Source organism: Pristiophorus japonicus, chromosome 9 (genome assembly GCF_044704955.1).
Source record: "Pristiophorus japonicus isolate sPriJap1 chromosome 9, sPriJap1.hap1, whole genome shotgun sequence".
Taxonomy (NCBI): Eukaryota; Metazoa; Chordata; class Chondrichthyes; family Pristiophoridae; genus Pristiophorus; species Pristiophorus japonicus.
The window spans coordinates 105,595,211-105,604,646 of NC_091985.1; the positions used below are offsets into that span (position 1 = coordinate 105,595,211).

General features: G+C 46.4%; 1 long non-coding RNA gene across 1 annotated transcript; it reads right to left on the minus strand.

Moving 5' to 3' along the window:
• Positions 1–346: 346 nt before the first annotated feature.
• LOC139272653 (uncharacterized) lies at positions 347–9,220 on the minus strand. The gene is made up of 3 exons (XR_011594927.1): positions 9,133–9,220; positions 8,898–8,951; positions 347–1,247 (listed from the first exon to the last, which is right to left on the minus strand). It is a non-coding gene; the product is annotated as an uncharacterized lncRNA (long non-coding RNA).
• Between the last annotated feature and the right edge of the window lie 216 nt (positions 9,221–9,436).

Consider the following 9,436-nt stretch of genomic DNA (forward strand, 5'->3'; position numbering starts at 1 on the left):
TTGCTGTGTCTTCGGCTGCTGTCGAGCCACTGTCGCCGCCCCTGTCTCCTACATAGAAGGAAGGCCTGCCTGAAGCACCGCAGCTCGAAGGCTGCTTGCTGCCGTTGTTGTTGGGCTGCCGTAGAGTCACTGACGCCGCCCCTGTCTCCTACATGGAAGGCCTGCCTGACGCACCGCAGCTCGAAGGCTGTTGCTGCTTCACACAGGTAGGAATATTCAATATTTTGTATTTGCTTTGTTTATAATGTTTTATTCAGGCTGGCTCCTTATTTGAATAAGTAAGACTGTTGAATGCTTGTAGAATTTAATTACTTCCCTTCCCCCTCCCGCCCCCCCCCCCCCCAACGCCTGATTTCTAAAGTGTAGGCAAGGTTTTTAGTGAGCGTACAAAAATCTAGACTTACTCCATTCTAAGTTAGTTTGGAATAAGTTTTCACTGCCTAAACTTTCAAAACAGGCGTAAGTGGCCGGACACGCCCCCTTTTGAAAAAAAAATCTGTTCCAAAATGAAACTATTCTAACTGACTAGAACTGGAGCAAATAAATGCTGAGAATTGCAATTTCTAAGATACTCCATTCTAAACCAGTTGCTCCAAAAAAATTGGAGCAACTCAGGCCGAAACTTGACCCCAATATAAGTAGTGAGTCTTGTACTTCTTCTGTATAGGAGAATTATAGAGTGTAAGTAGTGAGTCTTGTACCTTTTCTGTATTAAACGAACATTAACGATACTGTCATTTGTCTAGTGTGCAATTTGATATTTAACTCAGGAACTGTCGCAGGCAACTACTAGCCACACGACTAGTGAAATTGTCGCTTGTGCAACATAGAGGTCATGGGTTTGGGAGTTGCTTCTGAAGAAGCCGTGGTGAGTTGCTGCAGTGCATCTTATAGACGGTACACACTGCAGCCATGGTATGCCAGTGGTGGATGGAGTGAATGTTGAAGCTGGTGGAAGGGGGTGCCAATCAAGTAGGTTGCTTTGTCCTGGATGGTGTTGAGATTCTTGAGTGTTGTTGGAGCTGCACTCATCCAGACAAGTGGAGAGTATTTCATCACACAGCTGACTTGTGCCTTGTAGATAGTGGGAAGGCTTTAGGGAGTCAGGAGGTGAGTCACTCAGTGCAGAATACCCAGCCTCTGGTCCGCTCTTGTAGCCACAATATTTATGTGGCTGGTCCAGTTAAGTTTCTGGTCAATGGTGACCCTCCAGGATGTTGATGGTGGGGGATTCGGCAATGGCAATCCTGTTGAATATCAAGGGGAGGTAGTTAGACTCTCGCTTGTTGGAGATGGTCATTGCCTGGCATTTGTGTGGTACTAATGTTACTTATCACTGATAGACGTCCAGGCATGAGCCTTTTAGGTCTTGCTGCATGTGGGCACGAACTGCTTCATTTTCTGAGGAGTTTCAAATGCAACTGAACCCTGGGTAATCATCAGTGAACATCCCCACTTCTTACCTTATGATGGAGGGAAGGTCATTGATGAAGCAGCTAAAGATGGTTGGGTCTAGGACACTGCCCCGAGGAACCCTGCAGCGATGTCCTGGGGCTGGTACGATTGACCTCCAATCACCACAAAAATCTTCCTTTGTGCTCGTTATTTAATATTTAAATATCAGTGGCTGATGCCGTCATTCGGATACCGAAGTGATCTCAACTGCTGAGTGTGGCAGTGACGCCCAATGCAAGAGCTGCCAGTGAAGACAACTCAGAGCCGGGCCATAAGAGGCCAACAAAAGTTATTGGGGATGTATTTTAATTAAGCTCAAAAATGGACACCCAAGCAAAAGAGTTCAGGCAGCGCGTAAAATTCGTGCTGCTGGCTACTTTATATGATTTTAGTGCACAGCCCAGTGTTTGTGATGTTCGCACAAGACTAGCTTTACTTAAAGCTAGCTTGCATCACTTAAAGACAGTCTGCTCCTCTTAAAGTTGAGCTGTCTTCTGGTGATAAAAAAAATGTTAAAAGTGCTTCAGCACAAATCCAAATGGCTCAGCAGGCCAGGGAAAGGGCACCCAGGGTCTTGGACGCAGCACTCAAGGCCTTTATGCAGGGGGTGAACACTCGAAGAGAGGTACTCCACCCACAGGGGGCATGGAGGCCCTCCAGAAAGAAGGATGTGGGACCAGATTGGCGTGGCAGTCACTGCCAGCAGTGTCGTCCCTAGGACTTGGCTCCTGTGCCCAATGAAGTATCATGACCTCAGACGAATGGTCAAGGTCAGTAAATGAATCTTCAAAAACCATTTCCTGTCCAACTGCACCACCAGCCTCACACACTTCTCAATGCAATAACCACAATCACTCACATACCAACAATCTCCACCAAACACGAAGTACACCTCCCATTCCTAGCTTCAAGTCAGCATGGATTTATGAAAGGGAAATCATGCCTGACAAATCTTCTAGAATTTTTTGAGGATGTAACTAGTAGAATGGACAAGGGAGAACCAGTGGATGTGGTGTATTTGGACTTTCAAAAGGCTTTTGACAAGGTCCCACACAAGAGATTAGTGTGCAAAATTAAAGCACATGGTATTGGGGGTAATGTATTGATGTGGATAGAGAACTGGTTGGCAGACAGGAAGCAGAGAGTCGGAATAAACGGGTCCTTTTCAGAATGACAGGCAATGACTAGTGGGGTGCCGCAGGGTTCAGTGCTGGGACCCCAGCTATTTACAATATACATCAATGATTTAGATGAAGGAATTGAATGTAATATCTCCAAGTTTGCAGATGACAATAAGCTGGGTGGCAGTGTGAGCTGTGAGGAGGATGCTAAGAGGCTGCAGGGTGACTTGGACAGGTTAGGTGAGTGGGCAAATGCATGGCAGATGCAGTATAATGTGGATAAATGTGAGGTTATCTACTTTGGTGGCAAAAACAGAAACACAGAATATTATCTGAATGGTGACAGATTAGGAAAAGGGGAGGTGCAACGAGACCTGCTTGTCATGGTAAATCAGTCATTGAAGTTTGGCATGCAGGTACAACAGGCGGTGAAGAAAGCAAATGAAATGTGGGCCTTCATAGCTAGAGGATTTGAGTATAGGAGCGGGGAGGTCCTACTGCAGTTGTACAGAGCCTTGGTGAGGCCACATCTGGAATATTGTGTTCAGTTTTGGTCTTCTAATCTGAGGAAGGACATTCTTGCTATTGAGCGAAGGTTCACCAGATTGATTTTCGTATGGCAGGACTGATATATGAGGAGAGACTGGATCAACTGGGCTTGTATCCACTCGAGTTTAGAAGAATGAGAGGGGATCTCATAGAAACATATAAAATTCTGATCGGATTGGACAGGTGATAGGCAGGAAGAATGTTCCCATTGCTGAGGAGTTCCAGAACCAGGGGTCACAGTCTAAGAATAAGGGGTAAGCCATTTACGACCGAGATGAGGAGAAACTTCTTCACTCAGAGAGTGGTTAACCTGTGGAATTCTCTACCGCAGAGAGTTGTTGAGGCCAGTTCGTTAGATATATTCAAAAGGGAGTTAGTTATGGCTCTTACGGCCAAAGGGATCAAGGGGTATGGAGAGAAAGCGGGAAAGGGGTACTGAGGTGAATGATCAGCCATGATCTTATTGAATGGTGGTGCAGGCTCGAAGGGCCGAATGGCCTGCTCCTGCACCTAATTTCTATGTTTCTATGTTTCATCTCACCCCCTTGGAGGAGACGGTGCTGGCCATTCTTGACAGCGGCATAGCTGAGCCCTTGGCCAGCGAGAGGGCTGAAAGAATACAAGATGCCATTATCCTCATACGTTATCCTCCTTCTCGTATCCCACTTCCCCTGCATCCCACAATCTCTTCTGATTTCCTAGCTGCACATGGAGTAAGCATGCAGCTCTCTAGCTTCGCCTCCCCCACCCCCTCACCACAACCCAACACTTGTGCCTTCCTCATTTCAGACACCCAAGAAATCCAGCCTGCCAAGCCAGTAGTTGAACAAGAAGGAGAGGAGAGTGAAGAAGAAACAGTGTCACTCGAATTCACACTCTCAGCTACCAGTTCCTCAACATCGTCCTGCAGGGGCATCTGCAGTGTCCCCCACTGAAAATCAGCAGCCTTCCACCAGCTATGCTACATCCACTGGGGTAGCAGTGCATAGGAGCACTAGGATAGGCAAATGCACACGGAAGACACTCACTAAGGGAATGCACAAGGATGATTGATTTGTTGATGTAATATTGGATGCATATATGAATAACATTGGTTTGGAAAGCTTGCTTTGTGGTGGCTCTTATTTCATCATTGTGGCCACTGTGATGGTCATTAACAGAGGGAAGGTAAGGTGTGGGACTAATGTTGAAAGGGGAATTAGGGTTGTGTTCACTGGTATCGCAGGTATATGATTCAATCCTGGATATCTTGGCCAGAAAAGGGCTGACTGGATTGCCTCGATCCTTCTGCTTCCTCCTCCTCCTCCTCCTCCTCCTCCTCCTCTTCTGCTTCTTCCTCTTCCTCCTCCTCCTCCTCCTCCCTCTGTGAACAGATTGCCCCATTTGCTGCCCTCGCTCCATCTCCATGCCATATTGCAGCTCAAGGGAGACCGCAACTGGAGCCCCCAGGACTGGGTGCAAGTGGTGTTCTCAGAGGCCTTCCTTTATGAGCCAAAGCCCAGCAAATATCCAGCAGCACTCCCTGCACACTTTGACAACTTTTTAAATGTCTTACACCAAGATACTACTCAAATCAACTGTACAGGGACCAGTACAAAAGCAAAATCAAGACTTACCTGAAAGTTGCACTGTTTTACGGGTTAATCAGCCTTCTACTGAGCTTGCTGCACAGCCTTCTGAGCAGCCCTGCTTTACAGCCAAGTAGGCGTACTTTGCCTCTACACTAGCTTCATATGCTTCAGACCTGGCAGACTTCGAGATCAGTACATCAAGGGTCAGCAAGAAAATAACTTGTGTTTCATAAGGTCTCTTGATCAACAAGAGACCTTATGAAACACAACTGAAAAGGTATAAATGTTGAAGGCTCGAATGAGAAAGTTAGACTCGCTTTAAATGGTCAAAAGCTTCTCAGGTATTGAAGGTAACTGCTACCATGATAATTGATGGATATCCTGCTGAAACAATTTTAAGAACTGTAATACTGTAACGAAGTTTAGATTTAAAAGTAAGCTTCTCTACTAGAAATTAGATTGTATTTTCCACCTTTTTTAGAACTGTTAACGTTGCGATTGACTGACTCACCAACTGTAAATTGTATATCGGTTAATTAAATAAATCTCTATATATTTTTGAATTGTATTTCGTAGTCTTCTGTATCAGTAACTCACAAACCACGTCTCCCTACACTCTTTTGGTGAAGAGGTACATTACTGAGGAGAGACCCCCGGACCCTTACAATATCCGGGACAATGACAATGTGGCTAAAACTTACAGTGGTATCTGGAGCTCGGTAACATTCTCTGGTTGTTTCGTTCCTTTAGAGAGCAATAATCCAGACCTTTAGACGCAGTTAGCATCTTTAGGATTCAGCTACCTCAACCTGAAGTTGAGAGTGAACACTTGAGGATTAAGCCTGATCTGGGATAGCCCCAGAGGGGCTAGGATTGTACCTACCCTCACAGTACGCCTCAATACAATTTTTCTAGTGAGCACAGGTAACGGCCGCACTGTTGACCTCCCAAAATGGCGTCCACTGCGGCTCACGCCTGAAGTGAGCGGAAGCAAGGAGGCCCAGATTGTTTTTGATTAAATCAGCCAGCGCTAAGGTTCCGAATTTCACAGCCATTATTTTTAATTGGATTTAGTTTTCCTTGTGGACCAAGAGGAACAGGAGTACCTTTCCAGGTCCCACAAGGAAGCTTTGGGTCTGCCTCTTGCTCCCCCAACCACCATGGCCTGAGGAACACCCACCAATCAGCTCCTCAGTGGCTCCTCCTGCTGCCCACAATCCCACCTCCACCCGCCAGCCAGGTAGCAATTGCTAGTTTCAGGCGGGAGTACCAGTTCTATCATTTAAATGCGCCTTGGGAGTTCAAATGTCCTGGGTCTCACACTTCAAATTGCCAGACAGTTTGCCACGCGACTTGACTCACATGCCTTGACCTAAAATCAGGTCTATAGTAAGCTAACCGCTGTCTTAGAAGTTTGACAGACCCAGGCTCAACTTTTCTACTTCGCTATTTTTAAAACATTTTGTCCAGGTTTTCTCTTTCTTTACACTTCTTCCTAAAGGCAGTGATCGCAGGTCCCTGTGCTGGGATAGAGCCTCGCCAGATACCACACTCAACATGCACAGACACACCTCCAAACCCCTCTCACACACACACACAACTCTAACACACACAAACTCTCACACACCCCTCTCTCACACACACACACACCCCTCTCACACACCTCTCTCACACACACACACACACCCCTCTCACACACCTCTCTCACACACACACCTCTCACACACACACACACCTCTCACACATACACACACACACCCCTCTCACACATATACACACACACACACACCTCTCACACACACACACATCTCACACACGCACACACACCTCTCACACACGCACACCCCTCACACACACGCACACCCCTCTCACACACACACACCTCACACACACACACACACCTCTCACACACACCCCTCTCACACACACACCTCTCTCTCACACACACCTCGCTCTCACACACACACACACACCCCTCTCTCACACACACACACCTCTCACACACACACACACACCTCTCACACACACACACACACACACCTCACACACACACACTCTCACACACACACACCCCTCACATACACACCACTCACACACACACACACACCTCTCACACACAACTCACACACACACACACACCTCTCTCACACACACACACACACCTCTCTCACACACACACACACACCTCTCTCACACACACACACACACACACACACACCCCTCTCTCACACACACACACACACACACACACACACCTCACTCAACATGCACAACACACCTCACACACAACACACCTCACACACAACACATAGACACACACACACACACACCACACACAACCCACACACCGCCTCCAGTGCACCAATGCAGCCTTCAGCCGTCTGAGGAAAAGAGTGTTTGAAGACCCTCAAACTACCACCAAGCTCATGGTCTACAGAGCTGTAGTAATACCCACCCTCCTGTATGGCTCAGAGACATGGATCATATACATAGACACCTCAAATCGCTAGAGAAATACCATCGACGATGTCTCTGCAAGATCCTGCAAATCCCCTGAGAGGACAGATGCACCAATGTTAGTGTTCTCGACCAGGCCAACCTCCCCAGCATTGAAGCACTGACCACACTCGATCAGTCCCGTTGGGCAGGCCACATTGTTCGCATGCCTGACACAAGACTCCCAAAACAAGCGCTCTACTCCGAGCTCATTCACGACAAGCGAGCCAAAGGTGGGCAGAGGAAATGTTTCAAGAACACCCTCAAAGCCTCCCTGATAAAATGCAACATCCCCACCGACACTTGGGAATCCCTGGCCAAAGACTGCCCTAAGTGGAGGAAGTACATCCGGGAGGGCGCTGAGCACCTCGAGTCTCATCGCCGAGAGCATGCAGAAATCAAACACAGGCAGCAGAAGGAGCGTGCGGCAAACCAGTCCCGTCTACCCTTTCCCTCAACGACTGTCTGCCCCACCTGTGACAGGAACTGTGGTTCTCGTATTAGACTGTTCAGTCACCTAAGAACTCATTTTTAGAGTGGATGCAAGTTTTCCTCGATTCTGAGGGACTGCCTATGATCGATGACACATACACCACACACACACCACAGACACACCTACACCACAGACACCACACACAACTCAGACACACAAACCACACTCAACACGCACAACACACCTCAGACACACCGTGCACACCACATTCAACACGTCACCACACACAGACTCACACGACAGACACACATAGGGTTGGGGTGGGGGCGGGAGGAAGAGGATGGAAAACCCAGGGCAGGAGAGGCCTAAATTTTCCTTAGGGGTTCCAGAGGAGTGCTCTTGCTCTTCCTGGCCCAGTAGGAAAGTACCATTTTGGACCTCTTCTCACCTTGGTTCTTCTCGCTAGATTGGCCTGGTAGGTAGGCCGCTGATTAAAATAGGAGAAGTAATCAGAGCCCGATCTGCATATTTAAAGAAGGACCCCACCGGCTTTTGGCAGGTGTCCCTCTCGCCTGCTCAAAAGAGCAGGTTAAACTCAGAACCTGCGGGAAGACAGCCGGACCTCGGCACGTAAGGCTCACAGGTGATGTTAGCTGCCCAATGGCGCGGTTTCCATCAGATGGGCAGGGTCAAAATCACACCTAGTGAATTAACATCAAATGAAATGACAAACTGAATGGCTTATATCAATATATTTGACAGATAATTCAAATCAGTCAGCAGCAACAATTCTGGTCGATTAGTTAAACAAGGCAGTATGTCGGGCCAACAGAAAATATACACTGAGTACACTGAAACCTCACCTTCTGCACACAAGACAATAATTGCTCCTTTTCAACTTTATAACATTTCTTCAAAAACCAGAAACTATTTTGAGTTTTCAGAGAAGTGAAACAAGCCTTAACATAAAATCATCCTGGCACTGTGTTGTGACGAGAACTGACACGAACAGCTCACTGTTGCAATTTCAGAAAACATACCGCAGCCTTTGACTGGCAGCTGAATGAGCAGAATGATTCAGGACAACATTTATTCACACACTATTTAATATGGTACATGCATAGAATTTTGCAGCATTGTCTTAAGTTTCTAGTTTATGTTTAAACTACAAAAGGTATCTAGCGATGGTTGGGACCGCATTGCACATAAACTGCTTCATTTTCTCCAGACAGTCAATAGTGACATTTAAATGCCACTAAAAAGGCATCTTACCTTTTCAAACTGCTCATTTAAGCAGAAGTTGTCATTCCAAACTAGCTCTTGTTTCTGAGGAGTTTATGAAAGAAAAGAAACAAAATCATTCTCGAATAGGTTAAAAATAACAGTAATGATGATACCGCAGGGCCTATCCCATTATTGATTTAGTCCATAACAGCGCTCGTTGGACAAACACTTTTACCAAGGTAGAAGACTGTTCGACAGACAAATACATGTTGGTTAAACTCACCACTCTTGCTGATTTTTTGTTACGAAAAATTAAAAGCCTCCACATTTTTTTAACACGATAATTTTCTCAGCATTAGAAATGGACCCTGTAGAGTTTTATCACTTAAAAAGGAACTTGAGTGTTTTGCCGTGAAAGCTACTACCAGTCCAGCACAGGAAATTATGCAATTTCCACCACAAGCCTCAAGCTTCACATTGATAGCATGGAACAAGGTTTCTGGAAATGATAAAAAAAAACAAGTTCCTACGCAAACATTGTACCTTGAGTGAATGCGATATACTTTCACTGTACTCTAATCACTTAC